Source organism: Leuciscus leuciscus (assembly GCF_965113295.1).
Source record: "Leuciscus leuciscus genome assembly, chromosome: 25".
NCBI classification, from domain to species: Eukaryota; Metazoa; Chordata; class Actinopteri; order Cypriniformes; family Leuciscidae; genus Leuciscus; species Leuciscus leuciscus.
The window spans coordinates 15,440,061-15,467,796 of record NC_138724.1 but is presented as its reverse complement, the minus strand read 5'-3'; the positions used below and the strand labels follow the sequence as shown (position 1 = coordinate 15,467,796).

The 27,736-nt window shown below is 35.6% G+C and overlaps 1 protein-coding gene across 2 annotated transcripts in view; it reads right to left on the bottom strand.

Moving 5' to 3' along the window:
* otud7a (OTU deubiquitinase 7A) overlaps positions 1–25,178 on the bottom strand; it is a 78,532-nt gene extending 53,354 nt beyond the window's left edge. The window contains exon 1 of one of the 2 annotated variants that reach the window (XM_082159835.1): positions 25,032–25,178. The gene's annotated coding sequence lies outside the window, so the exon portion shown is untranslated. Of the gene's footprint in view, positions 1–24,799 lie in introns of both variants that reach the window. The other variant, XM_082159836.1, reaches the window with a different exon arrangement.
* Positions 25,179–27,736: the final 2,558 nt, after the last annotated feature.

Genomic DNA, 27,736 nt, shown 5'->3' with positions numbered 1-27,736 from the left:
TTTGCAGTTACAGCATAAGACGATTATGAAGATAGAACAAATAGATGAGTGTAATTATGGCTCCAGCGCTGGCTCATTTGGCTCAGTCTCTGATACAGTGTGTTTTTGCATAATGTTGAGGGTCTGTTGTAGGTCTGCGTGTCGTGCAGAAGCTTCTCACGACCAGAAGAACTTGCTTCTGTGCTGAAGCTTGTGTCACCACAAGAAAAAGCATCAGGTGAGAGGTAGAGAGAAGAGAAAAATAGACCACAGTAAAACCACACAGTAGCCTGTTTACTGTTTGGCAACACTGAGAAACTAGTCCAATGATCAAATGAGTGATAACTTAATACTCAGTACTCAACAGAGTGAAAACTCGAAACAAACATTAAGTGAATAAAATATCATATCGACTTTCGTGGTGAACACTTTTGGTTTAGGCCAGCATGTAACCACCTAAAAACCATTTAAAACATCCCAAACAATAGCCAAATAACTTTCTACATAACCACACTGTAAAAATGATTGTTGGTTTAACTTAAAAAAGTAAGTTACCTGGTTGCATTAAAATTATTAGTTCGTTGAAATGAAAAAATTGAGTTAATACAATGCAAGACATTGATTTATTCAACAGAAACACAAAATATGATGTTATCTAAACCACGTTCATTATCTAAGTTGATTTGACAAAAGAAAAAAAGTTGTAATAACAAATCATGTACAGTAAAACATTTTTTTTTTTACAATGCAGTGTTGCCAAGTACGTGGTTTTCCCGCCGAATTATAGGCTACTTTTACACAGTTTTTTATTCAGCGGGTTAAAGCGACAACCAACTCTCATTTTCTACAGAAAATGTAAGAATCTAGTTCTGTTACAATTAAATTGTTGTTAATTGCTATAGTTGTTAATTGAAGCTAAATTCCAATTCTCAGCTTGAATCCCTGTAGACATGCTTATAGGCTGTAAGGTTCTGGCTGCACGTTGCTTGTGGCAGTGTAGCGTTTGTTTGCGCTGCTGACAAGTGAGAATTTCACTGAAACTAAGGTGCTCGCACTGCACTATTTCCGTCAAACATCACCTCTTAACATTAACACTGATTTCCCATCTGGTGCCTCCTACTTATAATTATTCATACAGCAAAAGGTGTGGCCTAATAATCAATGTGTTGGAGGACAGCAGTTAACGAACAATACTATGTATGTGGATGATGACCGTTGATGAAAATATGGACTCATAACATACCAAAACATCCTCACGGAGACACGTAAAAAAGGACATGGCCTGATTTGTATCCAGAAGCATTTCTCCAGAGGATGAGTCAGCAAAAACACACAGGATAACTATGCTAACTATGCAAAACAGATGGTCTTTTATTAAACTATCTAATAACCAATTATCAGTCCTAAATATTAAAATATTAAATCCAAATTGCCATAATATAGAGTGGATAGTATGCAATCTGTTGCTCAGATTGTTAGCATGCTAACGTTCAGAAGCCTGTTGTCATCGCTAGCTGTTACTGTAGGTTACAGATCCCAGCTGACTGCTAATTTCAAGCACCTAATTTATCCATGTTCATCGCTGCTGTGAGACAAATCAGAATACACTAAAGTGGACAGGGATTTAAAAGAAGAACCAGCACCCTCCTGTGAAACGGCGCCTCCTTTATATTTAGCAACAAGCCGGAGAAGATTCAGTCTCTCAGACCTAGTTAGAGAGAAACACTCCTCTGTTCAAGTGAAGGCATGCTAACAAGGACTCGAGGAAACAAAAAGGGAAAAAGGCAAGTCACAATGTGAGATTTTACCTAAACACTTCGCAATAACATTCAAAATCGCAACTACTTGAACAAACAAGGTTCTTTTTTGTCTATATCTGGTAATTTATTAAAAAATACGTAAAAAAAAAATCATACATACAGTGACTTGAATACTTCTACTGTATGATGAGCGATTTTAATTTCAGTATTAAAATACATTTTGACATTTTCGGGAACGTGAAATAAAAAGTATCAGGATCAACAACAATTTGTTTTTGTTTTTTTTACATAAAATAACATATCATTGATCATGAATATCATACAGAAGTGTCCCAGTAAAGATGTATAATATTACAAAAAAAGTTTCGGTAATACTTTAGTTTAGGGTCCAAATCTTACTATTAACTAGTTGCTTATTAGCATGCATATTACCAGTATATTGGCTGTTTATTAAAACTTATAACGCACATATGAATGCCTTATTCTTCAAGACAATATCCCTTTATCCTACCCAATACCTAAACTTAACAACTACCATACTAATTATTAATATGCAGTAATTAGAAGTTTATTGAGGCAAAAGTCGTAGTTAATAGTTAGTTAATAGTGAGAATTGGAACCTAATCCAAAGTGTAACCAAAGTTTCTATTTCCGATGAATGTTGTTTATAAAATATTAAGCACCAGAACTATATTCAACACTGTTATAAGAAATGTTTCTTGAGCACCAAATCAGCATATGAGAATGATTTCTGAAGGATCATGTGACACTGAAGACTGGAGTAATGATGCTGAAAATTCAGCTTTACTATCGCAGAAATAAATTACTTTTTAAAATATATTAAAGTAGAATACAGTTATTTTAAATTGTAATAATATATCATAATATTACTGTATTTTGATTAAATAAATGCAGCCTGGGTGAGCATAAAATCCACTGAAACCCAGGCTCGTAAATCATCTGCTGTGTTCCTCACTATATTATCAGCATGTTTGAGTTTGAGGTTGAGCTCAACACTAAAGTACAAGTCTAATTTTCAATGTAAATCTGATTTGCAAACAAAGCAGGTTTAAAACACAAGCGCTTGATATGTTGTTAAACCTCTCAGTCTCTTGTCTCAGACGTGAATGGTTTGTCTCTATGGGCCGCACGGCCTCATGGGTTCACCTCACCCACGTAACCTGCACCAGCACAAGGGAGGTATGGGGTATTTTGTGTTTTGCTGACTAAAATCGGCCAACAACCCAGCTGCTCGAGGCATCTCGATGAGTCAACTAGCCCAAAACAAACACTACAGTATATTCTCAGTATTCTCCACTATGTTACAGTTGTTGTTTTTTGTTAATAGAAACTGTAAGCTGTTTCTTCACTTCCTACATGTTCAGAATCAATACATAACATTCAAATTGTCTGATTAATATAACACCAGTGTCGGCGCCAGGACCCACAAAGTGACCTCATGGCGCTGAAGATGTACAACACACAATGTTTTCCACTAGTTCAACCAGTCAAAATATAGCGATAGTGAAGAATTATACAGTATTATACATGGAATTAAACATCTTACGGGTTTGGAACGACATGAGAGTGAGTAAATGATTACAGAATTAAAAATTTTAGTTCGCCCATGTTTGAGCTTCCGCAAGAACCAATGAGGTCAAGTAAATTCAGTTGAGCTTCCGTTTATGTTCGCTGATCAATGTTAATAAGTGAATAATAGCCTAAATTCAATCTGTTCATCATATAAACAATCCACTTAAGGCCCCCTAATACAACAACTCGTCATTAAAGTTGGCATGAAACGGAAGTTACAATAGCATTTTCTTCCCTATTGTGACGTATATCCGAATTAAATAGTTGAACTACAAAAAATGTGGGTGATTTTGATTTTGTTCATAGGGAATTGATTGGATGGTTGAGGTTTGCTATTGTTCAATCTCATGTGACTGACAGGTTGTCCAGTCCTCGGGCCAGTAAACACATTTTTTAGAGAAGAGATGATACTGCAAGTGGGAGGGGAAGTTAATTTGATTAAAGATTAAGAGGGCACATGCATTTAAAAATACTGTATATATATATATGTGCACTGATCAATCATTTACAATAATTACTGCAATATTCCAGAACAAAATTTAAAAGGGTCAACTTCATGGTGACTTTAAGTACCTGCAGAAGCATGTGTTCTGTGTTTCTGGAGATCAGTGAGGCTGGGCAGGGCAACACTGTGCCCACTGGATGCCAGGAACACCAGATGGAGTCTCCACACCCCTCTGCTGGGCTCAGTTTAATGCCAGCTTTTCAAGTTAGACTCTAATGTGCAATCTAATAAGGGTGATGATGACATAATATTTTCATTAGCTACCGCTACTCTTGGTTTCGGAAAACAAATTCAAAACAAAATACCACTAAGCATGGCATCATGACATCAACTTTTTCCAAGCATAAATATAAACAAAAAACACTTATGAAACCACTTTGGATTGTAGGATTTAGATGTAAAAAAAAAAAGAAAGAAAAACCTCTTTTTTTTGGTTACACTTTAAAAATATTTTTTATTATGAATTAAATAATAAATAATACAAATATAATGCAAAATAAAACAAATTAAAATATCCAGCCTGATCTCACGGCAATTCGTACAAATTCTACGAGGTGGCTAATTCATACGAATACACTCGTACGAATTAGTACGATTTTTGCTAAATCGTACATATTTTACGAATTGCCCAATTCGTATGAATTCATACAAATGACATACCCCTGACCCCGCCCCTAAACCTACCCATCACGTGGGTTTAGACAAATCGTACAAATTCGTACGAGTGAGGTCGTACGAATTCATACGAAATTAGCCACCTTTTTATCACTCGTACGAATTCGTACGAATTGGTCGTGAGATCATGTTGAAATATCATATATCATTACATTCTAATATATAATATAAATATATCATTAGATACGTTTTTATTTAATTATATATATAATGATATTTATATTTACAGTTGATTCTTGCTATATATTTTATTTGTATAAAATTATATTTTTATAAAAAATAATCATAAAAAAATTGCCAGAAAAGAAATTAAATAATAATTTTTATATATTTAAATATTTGTAGCTATATATTTGATACATTTATATTTGTATATACTCTGGCAAAGTATTTTATTATTTATAATTATATACATATTTTTAAAATGATATATTTAATGATACATTTATATCACATTATGACAATATTACAATAATATCCTTACATGATCTTAATAATAATAATCTTAGCACGTTTTGAGTTCGTATTGTGATCGAATAGAAATAACTAAGTGTAGTGAATGATGGTCAGTCTCCTTTTCATCAAACATATTCACCAACAAGACACGCATTAAACGTGCCATTTTTTCAAATTATATTAAAACAAAACCTGTGTGTCACTGCAGCAAACAAATGTGCGAGGAAACGACAAGCCAAGCAACATTAAAGACAGTTATGAATAAATTGTCTCTGTGATCGTGTTTTGCGTCCCTTTGCATTCTCAGGAACAGATTCTTCACCGAAACAGATCTCCACAGATAACAGACTCATTCGCACTTCAGTTTACACATCTGTCATGTGGTTAAACACTTCATGTGCCATAACAAAAAAGGGGTTATTTTCATGGCCTCAATACAGAGAACCCATATGCTTTTGTCGATACAAATGATTAAAAGATCTATTAAAAAACAATTTAAAGATCACTAAGATATCTAAGTTACAGTTTTGTGGCCTTTATAGTCTGTGTCAGTAAATTCCATATTTTGGTGTACTCCAAAAAGTTGACAAAATTAACTCTAACAAGATATACAGATTTAAGATTTCTGCTTCTTGATTTCTCTTCCCTGGGAAAATGGATAAAAATGATTGATGACTCATCATGCACTGCACAGATTGTTGTCCAATCAAATGCTCTCCAGAATGAGAATGCCCCGCCCCCTAAAACCTACAGGTTAGGTTTTTTGTTTTGTTTTGTTTTAAAAGTGCTCCTCGATGTGTTACATCCAACCTTACTGTTTCAAAAGAAAAGACCTCAACACAGATACATTTATTAGGCTTGTTGAGCGATTTTAATGGGGTCTAAAATAAATAATTGCTAATGCAATTATAAAAATCAGTAAATTCAAGCATGTAAAGACCAACATAGTAAAAATTCAGCCAAAAGACATGCTTGTAAAACGAAGTCTCTGGCTTTTAATGGACTATGAAATCACGCATTTATCTTTGTGTGGACTTGAAATCAAGTTCTGGACAAGTTGTGCTTTACATCTGTGGTAAATGTACAGACACAGAGAGATCGAGATTTAGATGTGACATCTTGTTCCAGCCTAATATCGTGATGTCTGGTCTACACATGACTGATGAGGTAAGAGGCTTATTCAGTACATTGAGTCTACGGTACATTTGCCAAACCAGACATTTTATGATAATGTGCTCAGCTGTGAACTGAAAACCTCTTTTGAATTTCCTGACAAAGACAAAGCAGCAATAAAAAAAAACTGTGAGTCTAAATGGCTGAAAGGTCAGCGAAAGTCTTAGCTCACAATAAAATAGATTTTAAAAACAATTAATCACAGCCGTAAATGCACTTAAATCACTTAGAGAGTTCTGATGGTTCAGCTGTTAATAAAAATGTATGAATGGGATAAGAATAATCATAGATATCATCATAACATCATCATCAATATTATCATAATATCATCGTTTTCATGGATACCATACATATAAAATATCTAAAAGATAATTTCACAGTTAAAAACATGAACAGATGCTTAAGTGGCCTCACTAGATTGTTGTAAATGGCGTTTAGAAATGCATTTTTATTTTGCGTTTTAATAAAATGTTGTGTAAAACTGATTTTTTTTTTGTAGTCTGGCCACAAAAGTTTGTTTCAGGTTCATTCATCAGACTGGAAAGGAAGGTCAAGCTAAATATACTGCATTGTGGGATAATAATTATATTATATTATATTATATTATATTATATTATATTATATTATATTATATTATATTATATTATATTAAACATAATAATAATAAGTTATTTCAAATATATATATATATATATATATATATATATATATATATATATATATATATATATATATTTAAATATATTCAGTGATTGACTTTAGAACCGGATCAGTCTGATTTATGAATGCATTTTTTAGACAGGTTTTGTAAACTGAATCAACTGATTCATTGAAAAGATTTGACTAAAATAATAATAATAATAATAATAATACATTTACAATTCGGACAACTTCTCCAATAAACTAGATTGTCAAGATTTTCAGTGAATATATTTCATATTACAGTATATGAGTAAAAATCTCTTACAGCTGCTCTATTACAAGATGCACTTATTTAAAAAACATAATGCAACATTTTTAAGGTCCTCTGTTTTGAATAATTCCAGTATTAGTTCCCTATTTACTGTGAAAAGAAATATTGAGGTCCTCTGTTTTGAATAATTCCAGTATTAGTTCCCTATTTACTGTGAAAAGATATTATTAAAGAAATGAAACTGATATCAATCACAAACACATGCCTTATTATTATAAACACATGTTCCAAAATGTTATCCACACCATGGAGTTTGTGAAGGGATATTGTTACAGTGGACACTCAGTCACGGGAAGTGCTTCTGCTGTTGGAACCTGCTCGAAACCAGCAGATTCAATGACTGAATTTCAATGCAGGATAGAAAAGGCTATTCAGCCTCTGAATCAATCACTCACTTCCAATCTCTCCTCCTCCAGCCACAATGGTTAGCTTGTGTGTGTGTGTGTGTGTGTGTGTGTGTGTGTGTGTGTGTGTGTGTGTGTGTGTGTGTGTGTGTGTGTGTGTGTGTGTGTGTGTGTGTGTGTGTGTGTGTGTGTGTGTGTGTGTGTGTGTGTGTGTGTGTGTGTTAAAAGCCGGATGGAAGTACGGGAAAGAGCATACCGGATCTGCTGAAGACTCAAGTCATTATCAAGAGCATGTCAATGTGTTCGGTAATAACTCCAGTCGTACAAGGTACGACCAAACAACTGATTCCAAATCTCAGTGTTCATTATTTTACAGTACACTGTTACGTAGATGATAATCAGGATTCCATTAAAGCAAATGGGAATATTTAAATGGATAGTTCATCATTTATTTTGGTTAAAACCCTTATGGCTTTCTTTTTCTGTGGAACACAAAAGGAGATATTTTAAATGATGTGCTAGTTGCTCTTTTCCAATACAATGGGAAGTGGCGCTTTAATAACAGCGTTTGCTCACACAAAGTTCACTGTAAAAATTATATGATCAATAAGTTATGACAACATGTTTTTACATTGCTTTACCTCATCAAAATAAATTAAGCAATTTTCAACTTTTTTATGTTATACAATATTTTTTAAAGCTACACTGTGTAGGATTTTCTCCCATCTATTTATGACTACCAACTGAATATTACTTTCTAGCCCCTCCCATTCCGAGGGCGTTTTAACTCTTACAGTCGGTGGCCGTATTATTTCAAAACTGCCGGCAGTCGCGAGTAATCTCCCTCTCGCATTCGTCACGGTGCCACTGAGTGTAAAAACGCGAAAGGCGAAGATTGAATTTCCAGGTATGTCCCTCTTTGGTATGTCCCTCTAATGTATTTTCAAGATGGAGAGTCTCACGCATTGGCCGTGAGACACACGCAATTCAACCAGTTCACACGCTCACACAAGTTGTCCTGCAAGCTTTATATATAACGTTGTATACGAGGCGCAGGCACACAAAGTGAAGTTTCCTGCCGCCAGCACGTATCTCGGCCAGATTGCGTTCGTTACTAGGCAACATAGATGCGCGAACACACGGAAGTTGACGGAACATTCTCGGCCACTGTACGTTCGTTACTAGGTAACCAACAACATCGCGCGAACACACGTCGTGATGGAGAAGGTAAGTTGGAAGAAAGCTCGTCTAACATTTTTAGGCTAGAACATTTAATATATAGCCCATCGTATACATTAATTGATGCAGTCAAAAACTCTACAACTACTTTGCAACCAGGCCAGAAGCTTTGGCTCAGTTTGGCTAGCTTAATACGTTATTAATACGCTTAATACGTTATCTGAAACTAAGGGAAATGTTAGTGGGTATGGGAAGGAATGAAGATGTATGTATTCATTTCATTTTAAATTATATATTATACTGTATTAATAGTCTTTCTAGTTACATTAAGGCATTAGGGCTCCTCCCCTAACCGCATGTGATCTCACTCCAAGCTTTTGATAAAACTTGAGAACCCTGTAAACATCCAAGTTGATCGTACTTAAAAAATTTAAGGCAGCAACTTTTTTTTTTACAGTGTATCATATCATGTCAAAAATCATATGGACTACTTTTATGGTGCTTTTATCATCTTGAAACTTGACAGCCCTAATCCTCATTTACTTCAATGAAACTAAATAGAGCGTTCAGGATATTCCTCAGAAATTCACCTTTTGTGTTCAACAAAAGAAAGATTTGGAACAGTGAGAATGATGACAGATTTGTATTATATATTTAATTAAATGAGAACTAAGCATCATGACTGAGCATTGTGTGAGAATGACTAAGAACCACTTTGAAATGAGTGATTAGTTCTTACTAGCTGAGAAAACATCTATCTGCATATTTGATTCCTTTTCACATCTATGGCATTTGAGGAAACGGCTTCATTAATTTTAGACGGGTTTATTAATGCTAGTTCGTCCGACACATTAACTTCATTTCTGCACAAATATTCCCAAAGATCAATGAGGTCGGCCACGGTGGATCAGTCTCATCTCTTGCATGAGGACTAAGAGGGCTAACTTCTGCTTGTTCAGGTCAAGTCTTTTCGCATGGAAACAACGAGTGGGGTTAAGTGTCGTGAGGAAAGCGCTTTTCATCACCCCCTCCTTCCCTTTCTAACTTCGTCCCTGACACCTCGACTCGTGATCTGGATCTGCATCTGCAGCCGCCAGTCAGACTGTGCAAGTGTTTCTTCCAACAGCTGACGGAAAACTCAAAAATCCAGTTCTCACAGTCAGCAAAGGCGTCTAAACAAACCTGACGGAGAGAGATTGGCATTGAAGGCGCAAAAGTGCACGTATTTTTCACTTGATATTCATCACACTGATAAATACATATTGGTGAAGTTCATAAAACCTATAAAAAACAAAAAATAAATAAAATAATGTGTTATATACATATATGGCTTGCCCGACAAATCATTTTACTAGTCAAACAAGTAACTGGGTCAAATGTTTTCCTTATGTAAATAAGAGGTTGTGTTAGATTATTTTTGCTCATTTCCACATTTTTAAAATGACAACATTCACCATCATTTGGAGAGATAAGAAGAAAGACATCCATTTAAAACATAAAGCATATGTTTCCCTATTATTAAATAGGACATTTAAATAAATGTTGAACGTGACTGACAATGTGAGAAGCACATTTCCGGGTTTGTAGGATCACAAACAAAACTCCTCCAATGCGAATAAATCATCATCTGAATGCATGAGTTTTATCACTGAGGAGCCATGATTTTTGTTTTGTTTTTGTTTTTACAAATCCTTTTAAAGGGATATAGTTCACCCAAAAATGAAAATTATTTCATAATTTACCCACCTTCATGTTGTTCCAAACCTGTGTGAGTGTTTTTCTTCTGTTGAACACAAAAGATGATATTTTGAAGAATGTTGGAAAGCCATTGATTTCTATAGTATGAAAATAAATAAATAATAATAACTATGGAAGTCAACGGCTAATTTGTAGAATTAGCAAAAGAAATTAGCAGAAGATGGAAACTCATACAAGTTTGAAAAGACATGAGGGTGAGTGAATTATGACAATATTTTCATTTTGGGGTGAACTATCCCTTTAACGAACAAAAGCCAGGCTCTTAATGACATCATTTTCCGGGAAGTGACATAATGGGTTTGATTTTGTTGGGAATCTACACAAACATAATCAAAACTTCAGCAATGCTAAACATAGTTAGCATTAGCATCAACATATTAGCAAAATGTTAATTGGATTTTCTCACTCTAAATCAGTATGGTATCAATAATCTCAAAAGTTGATTAAAAATATCAAAATTAAAGTTCCGTCATAATGGGCTGTTGCATAAAGGCAGTTACAAGCAGTCCTATCAGACAAACAACCATTCGGCGTCATTTCTTAATTTAATAATATTAAATTACTTGTAGAATTAGTAAGCCGTAAACTGGCTAATTTCAGTGGTCAGTCTCTCCATTTTACGTAGATTTGTGGATATCTTGGATGTGCAGAATTTGCAATATACACAAAATTATGTATAGAAATGTGACAATTATTTTATATAGGAAGACATCAATCAATACGCACACAAGTTTTTTGGTAAAAGGCTAATTAGTTGGAAATAGGCTGGAGACTTTTATTATGCACCTTTGCTTTGTCAAAAACAGAATAGTGCAAAAAGTGAATGGAAACTGTGGTATTGACACACAAACTCTTCTTTTTCTTTTTTCTCTTTCTGACGGTAACATTATTTTGTTCATGTACTGTAGTTATTGTCAAACATACTCATTTTCATGCACAGCAGTTGCCCTACATTACAACAATAAAAACAATTCCAAAAATATTTTCCTAAAATTAAAAGGGCCAATTTCTTCCCCCAAAATAAAATCCCAAGCTAATGCCTGTAAATGGTGATATTTTCCCACATAAAAAAACAAAACAATACTGTCCACATAGAAGTAAAGGCAGAAAACAGACTTAGCTTGCTAGCTTTAGCATTCTCTGTATGCATGGCTCTGGTCCAATCCTTTTCTAGTAAAGGCTCTGTGTTTAGGCCTGGACTCTCTACGGATTGGCATGGGAACAGACAGAACCAACATGGCTTTGAACGCAGCGGTAGGTTGGGCCGGCTGAGCCAGAACCGGGCCTCTCCTTTTCTCTCATTGTGTCTCTCTCTTGTTTCTGTCCTACTTTTCAGCCATCTGAACAAGAGCTCAGCTAATGCAACATCAGTTGACCCAAATCTAGAGGGGTCCATCAGGTGATTTACATGAAGACAATTCCAAAGATTTCCCTAAATGAAATGTAATTTGTTATAGAGTGACATATGGAGCAAGGTGCGATTTTTCACAGCTGAATGTCGACACTGAGGTGGCAGGTTGTCTGGAGCGGAAAATGTCTCAAAGTGCAAATGAGATTTTAGCTAAACCTGTAAAGACATTTTGATGTGATAAATCAAAAGCAGGGCTGTACAATAAATCAAATCATGATATGGACAAGTGTCTTAGAATATTACAATACAAAAGACTACTATTTAAATATGAGGTTTGCATGTTCTGCATGTCTCTGTGTGAATGAGCGCCACAGTTTCGTCTAATACACACATACTGAAGCACAAATGATGCTCACCTGCCGTCTCACTATGAGGACATGAACACATGAACTTCATCTGCAAAGCTGTTCTGAGAACCACTTCACCAGCATTTCGCCATTTCATTTGAGAAAAACTCGTCATATCATATATTATACACATAAAAACGTAAAGATCTTCATGACAACCTGTCAAAATAAAAGTTTGGTTAAACCTAAATAAAAATTGTGACCTATTGTACAGTAGAATTACAATTTTCCCTCCATGTTTTAGTTTTAAAAGTAAACCTTTATTGTGTCGCATGTTAAAATAGCTTTTGATTACATTTTAGAAGATATTTAAATTGTTAAATGTTTGATACCTTCCTTTTATTTCCACCATTTTTGATAATACATTTGTATCATAATTCCAGAAAAACTGACAACACAGAAATTCTGAAGATTTTCTTCGTATAAAATCATTTTATACGGCCCTATTACTGTAAAAATTGTAATAAACTATTAAATTGTTAAACGTATATAAACTGAATTGGTTAGACATGCTTTTTGATTATTACCAATTTAATTAAACCATTAAAATGGACTCTAGAAAATGTTTAAAGGAATTTGGGAAAAATAGAACAGAATTTGGGAAAAATAAAACAGATTTCATAGGGTCCTTTTTTGTTGTTGTTAAATTGTATACGTTTCATAATTTCAATCAAACAGACATGCTTTTTGGTTTCTAATATCTAATTTAACCATTAAACAGAATCCAGAACAATCAAAACGGAAAATCAAATGTATTTTATAGGGCCTTGCTATCTAAATAACGTGCTTGTCCACGTTTGAGGGACGTACAGTATACATAAACAATGCTAGCTTGTTAGATTTTGTCAAACATGACAAACTAACACTGTAAAACAGCAAAAACTAAAACATCCTTAAAGGTCGATCAAGCATATCTGACTGATGACATTACACCGCATTTACAGACAGTGTGGGTGAGGGTTGATCATTTCTCAACTTTGTTGGTTCTCAATGCTTAAATACTCGACTTTGAAATGATGTAGTAGTGTTGGTACACAACAGCTCGTTGTTGCCTTCTGAGACAGTGCTGATGGGAAACAATGGCTCAGAGGCACATTGGGTGGAGGTGACGTGTCTGTTGAGCTTGCTTTGCCTGCTACGTGTCAGTTTGTGTCTGGCCTGTCATTTTCTTGCACCCATCCCCCATGACAGAGTAAACGCCACAGTACGAATGTCACCGCTGGCCACCAGCCCTTCATCATGTGCCTGCGTTTGTCCAGCGAGGGTGTGTTTGTTTGTGCCAAAACACCCAGCGTCCCTCTTAATTGAATTTTCACTGTCTCACTTATGTGTCTCAACATGGCTTTCTTCCAGATACGATTGACATTGCCCCCTCTCTTCCTTTAGAGAAGAGCCCAAACATCCGTATCCTTCACCCCTCCTTCATTCTTCTCTTTCCGTTCTCTTACGCTACTGAGAGATGCTTTCGGTCTCTTCGGATTGTTTTAATTCATGTCCTACTTCTGCCTAGTTGAAGTATGCAGAAATTCTCCAAATGTAGTAGAATGGCCTACTTAAGTCTAGTGAGTATAATATAGAAAGAACATGAAGTTTACTTGTTCACCCCGCTGTATTATTAATGCCAGGCCAGTAGGTGGCGATGTCACTTTGTAAGAAAGACTACGCATCTATAGACTAAACACGTAATATCACCATTTTCAATCTTGAATCTTGAAAACTTGACAATAACGGTATAGTTTTCAAAAACTTGCACTTTGAAACCTATTCCCAAAGGTCTTTGCATTTTCAGGCCCCCGGCATGCCGTTGTCGTGTAAATGAACGGCCAAAATGGATTAAAAGTTTTCCTTTTTAGTTAAGAAATGTGTCACGTAAACGTCCCCTCAAAAGGAAAGTAATTTAAGAGATGGAAGAGATTTCAATGAAAGATTTCTGTATTTGGAATAACATGCAACAGTGAAGAAAAGGCAGAAAGAGCCCATTTTAGCTTCCTTATTTGCGCTAATCCAACACCACCCTCCACAAATTTGAGCTATTGTTCACAAAACAGATGAACTGGTGTCAAATAAAACCAAAAGCAAAAAAGCAGCCTCAAAATGTCCAAATGCCTCCTCAATTAGAAGATAAACAACAATTGATGATGTTAGCATTGTTAACACTAACATGTGTGGCCATTACTCAATATTGAAAAGAAAAGGGAAATACTTTCTGTTGTAAAAACGTAGTGTATGCCACAAGATGCTCAAGATACAGTGCATGTTGACTAAATGTTGACACAAGGGCTTAAATATGTTTAGCTGTAACAGCAAAGTCAACAAAATTGAAGACAGCTTCTCAATGTGGATTTTACTGTGCTGTCTAAGAGCTAAAGCCCAACACTAGCATGCTAACTGTGTGGGAAAATGTATAGGAGACAAAGCAGCATAAAGACATACCACTATTGAACCTCTTAGGCAACTTCCGAACTATTTACTTCTGCAATCATTGGGAGGGAATGAAATACTTCTTAAAAGTTCATGGTGATAAGATGACATGTGCTAACAACAGTATTACTGCAACATCCTGTAAAACACTGGGTCCACTTGTGACATCAAGTACATGGCTGGTGTTACTGTGGGTTAAATATTACAAGTGTGTACTAAAAGTCCCATTCAGATTTGTATTCCTGCAGCTGTTCTTGAACAACAATGGAATCAATGCCAATCTCGTTTCCACATCCTACTCAAACATCTTGTAGATTCCTGTAAATGCACCAGTGTTTGAGTCACACATGAGTCTAATGTGCGCAACCTGTTAAAAATCAAAACGTCAGCTAATTAAATTTCCAGGCCCACACAGAATACAATTGTTTTCACATTTTCTGAGCTCATTCTAAGGGGAAAATCAGGGGAAACACCCATACAATTTTACAGAATGTACTTAAATATGGTAATAAAAACTTGATCCTTTTTATTTTTTCCTGGTGAAAGAAATACATAAATGAAGAAGAATGGCAAAATATTAAATGCCATGGATTGATATTTACAGAGTAATCCACTATTTTATAGAGGGGGAAAACTGACAAGGAAAATCAATAAATATTCACTCATGGCATTAAAATTGTGTCTTTCATCAGAAAAAAATATTAACAAATAAAAAAAATAAGTTTGGTAAATTATACATGAGATGGCACGCTTGCAAATTAACCAACAATATTTACATTTAATTGAACATTTTAATAAAATGCAAAACAAAATATTTCAAATGTTATTTAAGGAGCTTCTGTCAAAAACCCTTTCAAAATACAATTATAATTGTCTAATCATGAAACTAGTCATAGAAATATCTAGTCATGAAACTCTAGAGGGCACAGGCTCTGTAAGCAATCACATCATTACCACATGGCACAAGCTGATTGGCCTATGATGATACTGCAGCCAATGAGATTGCTTACTCAACATTTAAATAGTCTGATTCATTTGTTTCTGTAGGCTAGTACAGCATCACGCTATCAGAGTTCCTCTGAAACCCTCCACCTGCCTAGATCTGTTATGGGATTTATGTCTATTTCTATCATGACAACTCTTGGAAGATTTTTAGCATGATAATGGGTATGACGATGTTAATGTATTTGGTCTTGGTGGAATAGATCTGCTACATTGCTGTTGTAGTAGATTATTGCAAACCACTATGGTGAATGCTAACCAGCCATTCAAATGCTGAGAAACAAGCTCATTGGCTCCAGATGTGCCATGAACCAATCAGCTTGTGCATTAAACAATGTGAATATCATCAGTGCTTGCCTATGTAATGATTCCACTGATGGCAAGTTAGAAGAACCCAAGAGCAGTATTTATTAAATACAAACATGAACAAACTCAAAATAAACAAAGACTTGGCTTGACATGAATTATACACTTAAACATTAACAGAAAACTCACAAAACAGTGGTTACACAAACAATACTAGAGCAAGACATGAGGCTTAAATACACAAGGACTAGTGACTAAACAAGACACACCTGTGAACATAATCAAGACAATTGTGACAACTTGACACAAGAGACTAGGGAAGAACATGGCAGGATCACATGAGGGCAAGGTAATCACATGACAATACAGGAAACATGACTGTAACATGAAACGTGAACCCAAACCAAACTATACATTACAGCCTACTTATTTTTAACGATGCACCAATGAAGGAAGCAAGATATTGCTTCCTTGGTTTAATTATAAATCCAATCAGATCCTTATATGAGTGTAATATCTGTAGATCCATCAAGAAGCATCTAGATCAACAAACAAATTAAAATTCATAACCTCTACCTAAAAGGTCAGATCACACGGCTGATCTCAGAACTGTATCCTTCAGTAACCCTGTCCTCATACCTCCATCATAAGAACTTCTCACCCTGTCCGTCTCTAATATGTTCTTCAGCCTCACACCAGCGAGTCCTGACCTGACCCAACGTCTGTCGGATTGAGGGGCATATTTAACCTGTCAGGTCCTCTGTCCCATGGCCTCTGTTCCTGGTCCAGTCTCTGAGCTGTCAGCTTGATTCCTCACCACACTTTGAGTTTCTCCACAGACTGTCAGTCACATCTGAAGTTTGACTCGCACTTCGGCTCATGAGGACAAGCTGATCTTTCTTGAGGACATCTCTACTAGGTAATACAGCAAGTGACTTTTTTCAGTTCTGTGACGTCATGACGTTTGGTTACAAAACACTCAAGAACTTAGTTAAGCGAATAGTGACATTAAATTGTTGGGTGAACTATTTCTAGAAAAGCTATGAGTTGTCAATATTTGAACTGTGGTATGATTACATCATTTGTTTATTTTTGTATCTGTATTTGGTTCAATATTGGATATTTAATTGTACTGCTCATTTCTCCTATTTTTACATTTAGATTACCTTTGCCATCATTTAACACTGCCTTAAAGTTACATTTTAAAAACACTAATACTTAATAATGTTGTTAAATATTATCTTTAGCAAATCTCAAAAATGAGAGAAAAAGAAATACATAAAAGAAAAAGACAGACCAGATCTTTTATTAATATTAACTGTGTAATACACTATTTTGAAGAGGGGTATTAATAATAATAATAATAATAATAATAATGGATTACTCTTTAATATATTTATCCGTGGCATTTACAATTTGGCTTGCATCACAATTTATGTTTGTCTTTCTTCAGAAAAAATATTAACAAAATCAAAAATTTTAGCTGGGGAAGTTTCTAAAATTTAAGTGAATCTATAAAAACACTAAATGAATATCACTTTTAAATGTAATCTTTAAATTAATATTCATTATTAACTGCACATACTGAAAATTATAATGTTGTAAAGCCTAAACTCACTTGTAGTATTTAAAATATTGACTTTGACAATATATATTTTTTAAATATATATATATATATATATATATATATATATATATATATATATTTATCATTTATTTAGACCAAATAGTATAGATTTTAGTTTCTGCTATTTATCAGTTCTTGGCCATAATTTCAAAATAACCAGTTTATTTTATCTGCCAAAACTCAGTATCCCTAATCTCAGGTCAGCATAAACTTTACATAACGAAAGAATGAACTGTTTGAGAAGCGGCAAATTCATTAAAATTTCTCAGACACGGTCACATCCCACAACAAGCTGCTTGACTCGCCATATTCTCCTCTATAAACCTCTGCACTCTGCTTCACACAATCTTAACCTCATCAGCACACATCTGGTCAGTCGTCACTTTTAATTCAAGATAAGAACATTATCACAAAGGTCGACACATACACATACTACAACTCTAAACCATGTCTAAGTTAAATTAAACGTCTTCAGGTAAAGCTAAGTTCAAACTAAGCGTAAGAGTTATATTAAACTTGGTCTACAACATTTAATCGATAATGAAAATCGACGTTATCCATCAGGTCTGTGCACAGAGAACATCCACCATCACATCACTTTAACAGTAGGGAATAATGCATTTAGTTTCCTGGTCACAACCATCCAATCAATTCCCCATGAAGTATATCACGTCCCGCCCTACATTTGTTCTTGTTTGAGAAGCAGTTTCATATGTCACAATAACTTAATGCTGGCTATAAAATTTGACTTACTTGATGTTATGCAGATTATTTAAAGGGATAGTTCACTCAAAAGGGTAGTTCTGTCATCATTTACTCACCTTCGCTCAAACCCGCATGACTTTCCTTCCTCTGTGTAATGCAAAAGGTGAATTTCTGAAGAATTTGCTGGCAGTCAAAAAGACCAAAAAGCTGCCGTCGGCAAAATTTTTTTGATCATATTCAGTGAAATTGACACTATAATCCGACAGAACAACATAAATAAGGTGGTTTTAGAAAAAAAACCGAGCTTCTAACTCCACCTGGAGCGTGTTATTTGTTTTGCAAAAATCCAGCGCTCCCGCTTCATCAGGTCCAATCAGCGCAGGGGGGGGGTGAGATCTGACTGTCAATCACAGGTCGTGCACACGCCACAGATCCCCCCTCACTCGCGCACGTTAATATCACATGCACACGCCACGCCTGAAGTTCGCCTGGAGATTGCATGAAGCGTGATGGCGGAGAGAAAATCTACTAACAAGCTTCCAATTCCTCGGTTATTGCTATCTATGGATAGATTAGCCAGGGCAGCCTACCTCCGAGTCCATGGTGTTGATAGATGCTGAAGAGACGGATGCGTTCACAGAAAATCAGGTACACACGCACAGTGACGCACTGACGAGCACGACCTCGATGGGAGGGTGCTCGCTGGTAGTGGGGAGGGGCATGAGAGTTGTAAACATTCAAAATTTTGGCTAATCGACCCAATCTGCCAGACTTGCCGACGGCAGCTTTAATACAATAAAAATGACATGAGTGTGAGTAAATGATGAGAGAATTTCTATCTATCTATCTATCTATCTATCTATCTATCTATCTATCTATCTATCTATCTATCTATCTATCTATCTATCTATCTATCTATCTATCTATCTATCTTCCTTTGAGGCCTGATTTGGCCATGAAACTATACTGACAAGCTTTTACTTGATCTATCTGAGTGTCTGTATGCATGGCCCAACAATCAGTAAGAACGTTAACACCGAGATTAGAGACAGAGATCGTGAACGAGAGAGATTTCAGGAAATTAAAAGTCATCACAGAATGACCCCGTCCCACTCTCTGACCTGTGCAACCCTTTCTGATTTTCTCCCGCTGTCTTTTCAATCCCTTCATTCCCTACTTTCTCTCTCTGGACCGCTCCTCCCGACAATCCCTTTTGCCCTCTGGATGACCTCTCCCTTCTTGTGGACAGACCACTTAACATTGCTTCCCCACCTGTGGAGCCGCGGAGGGAGCGGGGAGCACTTCAAAAGCCCCGTGCAGTGATTGAGCACTGATTGCTGTGGGCCACTTGACTCATTTCATCTCATCTCAAGGACTAAAACTTCTGGAGAATGAGGTGGGAGGCAGATGGAATGCCGTGGAAAAACAAGAAGCTTCTGCCTTTGATGGGATGAGCTTCCTTTGTCTTTGTAAGCCCATTTGAGTAACACTGAAATGGTCTTGACAACTTTTACCAAGCAAAACAATCAAAAAGGACAATACATTATACTTTTCCAAAAGTTAAATGCAAAATACAACAGTTATGTCCTATATTTAAACCACTTTCATGTTGACACACTAAATATAGCCTAGTCTAAAAATGTGGAGGATGTTATGCTTTATAGAGTTACAACTTAGGGAAAAGGTGGTATAGTCAATTTTCCCTCACTCTTGGTTACATTTGCATTTGTTCTTGGCAGATACTTTCCTACTACAGGGACTGACAATAAAGTGCATACAATGTGTTTATGGCAATTGGTAGTTAAATTTCTCTTGATGTGCCAAGTTTGCACACGAATAGACAGAGAATAATGATGGAAAATTCCAATGGACCAGAATTGAAATAAAAAAAATCATTCAAAACGGACTAACTTTTATGGTGCTATTTGGGGCTTAAAATAGGATTTGTTTTGGCTTTTGGATTATTGCAGAAATTAAGGTCTGTGACTAACAGAAGCTTGTGGTTCTTCTTACGTGTTTTTTTCTAGTTCATCATTATAATCTTCACAAATGAACACAGCTTTTATACATTTTGAAGTTTAAATACAATCAGCAGAAGTCAAAAGCTAAACGTAGGCTATAAATGAACTACACCACGGTCACGTGACTTCAACCTCACCATCATTAAGCTTCCAACAACTATTTCAGTCTTGTTTTAAAAACCTTTTCCCTGAAAGTTTGAGTTATATTAGTTTGCAAGAGCACGATAACAAACACAACGAGGCTGTGAAAGTGGACTAGTGAGTAGATGAGATGACGTTTAATGTCCTGACAAGCTCTGTAGTCCCATTTAGCCTCTTGCTAGCAACCTCCTTTTACAAGTAAAAGCTTCTTTTTTTTTTTTTACAAGAGGGTATTTTGTATTGTAGAATAAAACATGAAAATAACTTGAGCTTGTGTTCACCACAGACCTTATTTCAAGCATTTAACCAAAAATAATTTTTTTTAAAAAACATTGACTACAAGACGACGGAACCAGAAGTGCTAAAATGCTAACTCGTTTCCAAATTTTGCCATATAAAAATACATCATCCCTGCACCACTCTACTATAAGCATGCAACTCAATCTTTCTAACCAGTTCAACTTCCTTGCACATGCGCCTTACATTTTTGGCACTTATTAGTTTGTCCACAACTTAGCAACACTCGCCCAGGCTATTGTTTCACAGTCGAAAATGAAACCGATGAGACGGAACAACAACAAACTACTGGAGAAGCAAATACATGTGTTGAGGAGAACTTGTATGAAGGGGTTAAGAGTTACACACAACTCTAGTTTAAAAGATATCAAAGACATTATATCGCTCATAACTTTTGGAGAGAAATAGTGGAGACACTGGACAAGTGGGAAACTTTCTTGTGCGCGTGTGTTGAGTCGTGCCTGTGTTCCCATACACTATTAAATGGAGTATAGGCCTACATTGGTGCCCTTGCTCGGTATAACTTACCAATCAACTGACATAATCATTATTAGAGTATTTAAAACACAAAATCATTTACTTGCACATTTAAGAATTGGAATATCAAGTATTTCACAATCTTGCTAACAATATTTTGAATAATTTGAACAATACATCAGTCATAGAGTGCAAAACAGTGGATAATATTAACTGGTTTAGCTTCAAACCCCAGAATAAATATGGGACATCAAGCGGCATTCCAACAGATCAATAAATATTTTAAAATTAGAGATTTTTTAAAATAATAATAATTATTATTAATTGATTTAGCATTGTTTGTTCTCTCTGGCCACGTCCCAAGTCTGTGAACTCTTGTAACAAATGAATGAATTTTATGTCAGACTGTGGAGCCGAACACCAGACCGATCTCAGCGACCTCAGCTCTGTTAGCGACATGGACAGAATTACATGTAGTAACTGATCAGTTGCCAAACATTGTCCCCTGGTGTCGCGTTGCACACAGGCCCTCAGTGGCTGCATCGGCCCGGGGTGTCCACTTTGGTGCCTTGCCCTTATCGTTCCATCTGTCTCCAAATCATCAATGTTTGCTGGAGTCTTGCAGACTGGGTCAATAGGGGCATGCTGGATTGTATGGCAGCATCTGAAACAATCAGGTCAAGGTCATACGTATTCTTGTGTGCCACCTACTTGGGTGAAGGTCTGCACAGACACAGACAGACGGCAACAGACACTTCGTCGAGTTTTGTCGGATCAGTGTGTTACTCCTGTCGGAGCTTGTTTTCACCGATTCACAAAATGTCCCCTCTGGGATCAAGAAAATATCTCTTTATCTTTTTGCTATTTTCTAATGCTTTGAGTTTAACCTTCCGTCCCTAGTAGGATTAATGGCTGTCAACTCAGATTGTAATCCAGTTTGCAAGGGCCTACTTATATTACAATATCAGAAATTAATATTGCTGGATAATTCAGGTGGTTTAAATAATATTATATATACACTCACCGGCCGCTTTATCACGAACACTGCTCGTTAATGCAAATATCTAATCAGCCAATCTCTATCAGACTGGTTCAGCTGATAGAAAGACAACAGTAACTCAAATAACCACTGGTTATAACCGAGGTCTGCAGAAGAGCATCTCTGAACTCACAACACGTCGAACCTTGAAGCAGAAGAGCTACAGCAGCAGAACACACACCGGTGACACTCCTGTCAGATGAGGACAGGAAACCGAGGCTACAGTTCTCACGAGCTCACCAAAATTGCACAGTAGAAGATAGGAAAAACGTGCCTGGTGTCATGAGTCTCGGTTTCTACTGGTACATTCAGATGGAGGGTCAGAATTTGGCGTAAACAACATGAAAGCATGGATCCATCCTAACTTGTATCAACAGTTCAGGCTGCTGGTGGTGTAATGGTCTGTTGGATATTTTCTTGGCACACTTTGTGCCCTTTAGTACCAATTGAGCATAATTTAAACACCACAGTCTACCTGAGTATTGTTGCTGACCATGTCCATCTCTTTATGACCACAGTGTATCATCTTCTGATGGATACTTCCAGCAGGATAACACACCATGTCACAAAGCTCGAATCATCTCAAACTGGTTTGACATTGACAATGAGTTCACTAAACTCAAATAGCCTCTACAGTTTTGGGATGTGGAGAAACTGGAGATTCGCATCATGGATGCGCACCCGACAAATCTGCAGCAACTGCGTCATGATTTCATGCCAATTTGGACCAAAACCTCTGAGGAATGTTTCCAGCACCTTGTTGAATCTTTTAATTGAGGAATTAAGGCAGTTCTGAAGGCAAAATGGGGTTCAACCCGGTACTAGCAAGGTGTACCTAACAAAGTGGCCGGTGAGTGTGTGTATCCTAAAATGCACATAAATATACTGTATATTTTTTAAAAATCACCATTACGAAAAACTCAAAGACAAAACAAAGGGTTGCTTGACACATACCATTATAAAGCCTGTCTGCACATTGCCAGAAATGTCTAATTTCAATGGATGAAACAAAGTCTCCTGTTACAGAAAGCTGTTAATAAGAAAAGAAAATATTTTTCTAGGAATTCAATGCGTTCTTGTGAGTGCTGTTTGATGCTAAAACAAACTGACAAGAGCGTTAGAGGCCAAGCTTGAATTCAGGCCTCCAATAACTTCCCGAATGACTTCCATTATTAAGAAACTACAAGCACACAATATTAACAGTTATATAAGTTAGAATCATTCAGGAGTCAACATCAGGAATCTAAAGGCCATGTTCAGACAGCAGCAGAATACGGTTGTCAGTCCACTATTTGACTCCTTAATACGCTATGTTCACACACAGTTCAGTTATTTTAAGGACTCCGAAAACCTGTGCTGTGTGAACGCAACTGGTCTGGACAACTAGTTGTCTGTCATGTCATACAGTGTAAGAGAGCTGCCCACAAAGTAACAGTGTAAATATAGCCTAAGATATGGTCTCTGATTTTACAAACATACTCTTTTGGCCAGCTACGAAATTCCAAATATTTTTTTTAACTAAGGCAAAGCAACAATATTTCATAAATCAAATGAAGCTTAAAGGTGCAGTCAGTAATTTTTTGTCATAAAGGCACACGTAGTGTTGGACTCTATACTGACACCTACTGGCCTGGATGTATGATGTTTGTTTACTAACTGCAAAAGGTACATTTTTTTGGAAACTGATCTTGCCTAGAGCAGTGATTGTCAAACTTATATGATTAAACAATATTTTGAACAATTCAACAATATAGACAGCATATTTACTTCTGGAATGATGACAAATGTCCTCCATTAAAGTTACAATTTAAGGAGTACAATTTCGGGAAGCAGTCCTGCGCAGATGGTCTCTACAAGATAATATAATATTGTAAACTCAAATATAATATTTTTTCAAAGTAATTTTGTTTTGTTTTGTAACTAGCCACTTTGTGACCAGCAATAATGCCCAACATTACACTTTATGTACATTAATTTATTTGTAATAATTATAAATAAGTAATCTTGAAGCTCCCTAGAAATTTAATGCAACCACTTGGTTGAGAACCACCAGCCTAGTGTAGCCTAAAATTCATCTCAGCATTTTACAGATGTTTTCCAAAACTGTTGTGCATTTCTAAAACTTTGCTTGAGAAAAAAAATGACTGAGTGCACCTTTAAGCTCAAATAAAAGAAAAAAAAGAAATACTGAGCTCAACAGCCCGGCTCAGGGCCTAAACGCACCATTGGATAGCTAGTAGGTTGTTTACAGGTACCTTCAGCCCATAGCACCTAAAGTAGACAATAAATTAAAAGCATCTATAGGTCGAATAACCAAAGAGCCTTATTGACACACACACACATGCTGATTTCTGCCAGGGATTTGTGCATACAGAGGCAATGAACATGAATGCATCCACCTATCATCCTCCTCTTACATCAAATACAGCCTAATAGGATATATTTGATTATTATTTTGTAATCCACAAACGGCTTTTTTCCCCTGTCAGCCTGTTACGCAACAGTCCCAACCCATACTGATATATAGTCATATAATGTGTGTACAGACAAAGAAAATTCAATCCCCAATCATATGCATTTGATGATGATGCGCTGGAAAGACGCCCTTACCTCACATCCAGCAAATAATCGGCTATTTATTATGTCACACAAGTTCCTTTGTTGAAACCGGCCTCGATTGAGAAAATAAATAAATAAAAACACTGTATACCCGCAAGATGCGTCTTATAGCGGTCCGGCCACGTACAGAAGACAGGTGCACCTGCGCAAGGATCCATACAGCTCTTATTGCACACACAGATGCTCCTTATGCCAGTAGGCTATTATTTAAGACGCGTCTTACCGTTCCTCAGTCAGTCCTTAGTGTATTCCTCATCGTCCATATATAGGTCCGCTCGAGAATGGCTTTAAAATCATATGCCCAACCCGCTGTTTTCTTTCACATCCTCATGTCATTCACTGATGCAGCAGTGCCAGCGAAGACACGCCCACCTCATCTCTTACCCCCACTTGAATGACGTAAAGAAGCAACAGACTCCGCCCACGTCCCCTTTCATGCCTATTGATTGACGTAAGAAATGAGCTACAGACCCCGCCCACCTCTGGAAAACAGCTGCCTGTTCTGCCTGGTTCAGTTTGTGGAAGCCTACTTATATATATATATATATACATTTCGCACAACTCGCACAACTTTTCCATTTTTTTCTTTTATAAAACAGAAAAGTAGAATAGAAAAATAAAACAAATAATACAAATATTGTTTACATTGTCTTTTAAAAAAAATGTCTCAAAACATTTCTCAGAATAATTTATTCCTTAAAATTGGATTTCATTTTAATGGAAAACCTTTCTCAAATGTCAATCAACAGAAAGAGGGTGGTACTTGGCGTTGATTGGCTATTCATTTACATTGCAATATTTGTTAGTTATGTACCAATTGGATGTTGTTGTTTTTAAAACGCAAAATATAGCCTACACTGTAAACAATAATATGACCAATAAGTTATGACAACATACGTTTTTACATTGCTTTAACTCATCAAAATAAGTTAAGCCATTTCAACTTTTTTTTATAAGTTATACAAGATTCAACAATTTTGTTAAGTCAGTTTAATATAATTTAAGTTGAAATAACCAAACTTTGATTGTACTTAAATAGGCTAATATGTAAGGACAATAATATGGCCATTGATTATAATGCCACGGCATTGAATTAAATTGAAGCATTTTGGTATTTTGTCACAATCTGTCTTCTGTCATGTAACTGCAGAGAGTATTATATTTTATAAGCCTAATAATAATATTAATAATAATAATAATATCCCTTGAAAAAAAACCTCTTTGTTTCTCTAAATAAATGTGAATTATTTTGTTAAGTGTATTGCCATCGTTTAGCAAGTAAAGAACAGAAAATATTTACAAATCCACTAAGGCTTTCTGCTAAAGCAATGGAGGCCCTGTATTTTGAACTGATAAGGCCCCAATACTGTACACTCTGACGCCCTCTACTGGTCATTTGTCTTCATAGATTTGCACAGAGGTCAGTACACACTCTAGAATAGGATTTACAGGTTATGAATCAGGGTCCTCTAAAACATAATGTTTCTCTTCTTTGAAAGCCCTTATAATGGATATAAGACAAGAAATATTAAATATTGCAGCTGTCTATAACATTTTTATTTATAAACCTATTTATACTAAAATAGTGTCAACATTTAGGAATTTTATATGTCAAACTATGGCAAGATATCAAAATGATCCACAGAGAATATATTGTTTTATACCTTAGGCTAGCTAGCGCACACAATCTGTTTACCAATGAAGCCAAGACAGCTTCACAAGAGCTGAAGTCCTCTGGGACAGAAATAAGAGAAAGGCATTAGACAACAATATCATGCAGCATGTGCATTTCATAAATCTGGAATATGAAGTCAAGGAAAAAAATCACATCTCATGTGTGTAAAAGGCTTGAAAAGAAGAAAATAAAGTGAGATTATATAGTTTGTGCTAAAAACCCAATAAGCCCTGAAACTTGCAGACTTCCTTCAACCCAAAATATTAAATATTGCCTTGTTAAATAATTTGTTGGTCCATTATTTATTTAAATAAATTATACTTATTTATTTATCTACAAACACACATTTTAACGTAAAATAAAATGCAGTGCCTTTTAAAATATAATGTTTTACCATATGGTAAACATTTGTATATAATTTAGTCATATTAATAAAATGATTGTACATTATGCAATACTCTATACTGATTACTGTTAAATAATCTCAGATGAATTAGTTTATCTTAAAGTTTATGGTAAAACTTTCCAATAAGGTTTCATTAGTTAACAGTTAACTACATTAGTTATCATGAACTTACAGTGAACAATTATTCTACAGCATTTCTTAATCTTAGTTAATGTTAATTTCAAAATGTATTCACTATAAAAAAAATACATTTGTTTGCAATGTTTTTACATTGCTTTAACTTATCAAAATAAGCTATTTTAAATGTTATACAAGATTCAACTATTTAGGTCAGTTTAAGTTGAAATGACTCAAACATCCAAGTTGATTGTACTAAAAAATGTAAGGCAGCAACGTTCTTACAGTGTTAATACAAAAATTAGACCTTATTGTAAAGTGTTACCTTTTTTACCATGTTTTTTTTTTTTTTTTAAGTGGGCTACCACATAAAATAAAATTAAATGTATAGATTACGGTATTATAGGCTACAACAATATAATTATTACTATTAATACATTATTGTTTAAATATTAAGAATACTATATTATTATTATTATACATTTAAGTAGGCTACTGTAGGCTATATAAAGGGGTAGCTTATGAACTGTGCATTAGCCTACTGTACTGTTAAATATTCTCAGTTAGATAAATTATGCTTTAACAAAATGTTAGAATGGAGGTTGAAGCACTGACTAATTCAGTGTTTTCCGTTTGTGCATAATATTGTTTTTGTCCTTTAGATATCAAATGCGAAAAGGACCAGAGGAATGGGTGGACCCCAAAGGCCCGTAGACCAATCCCCTTGAAA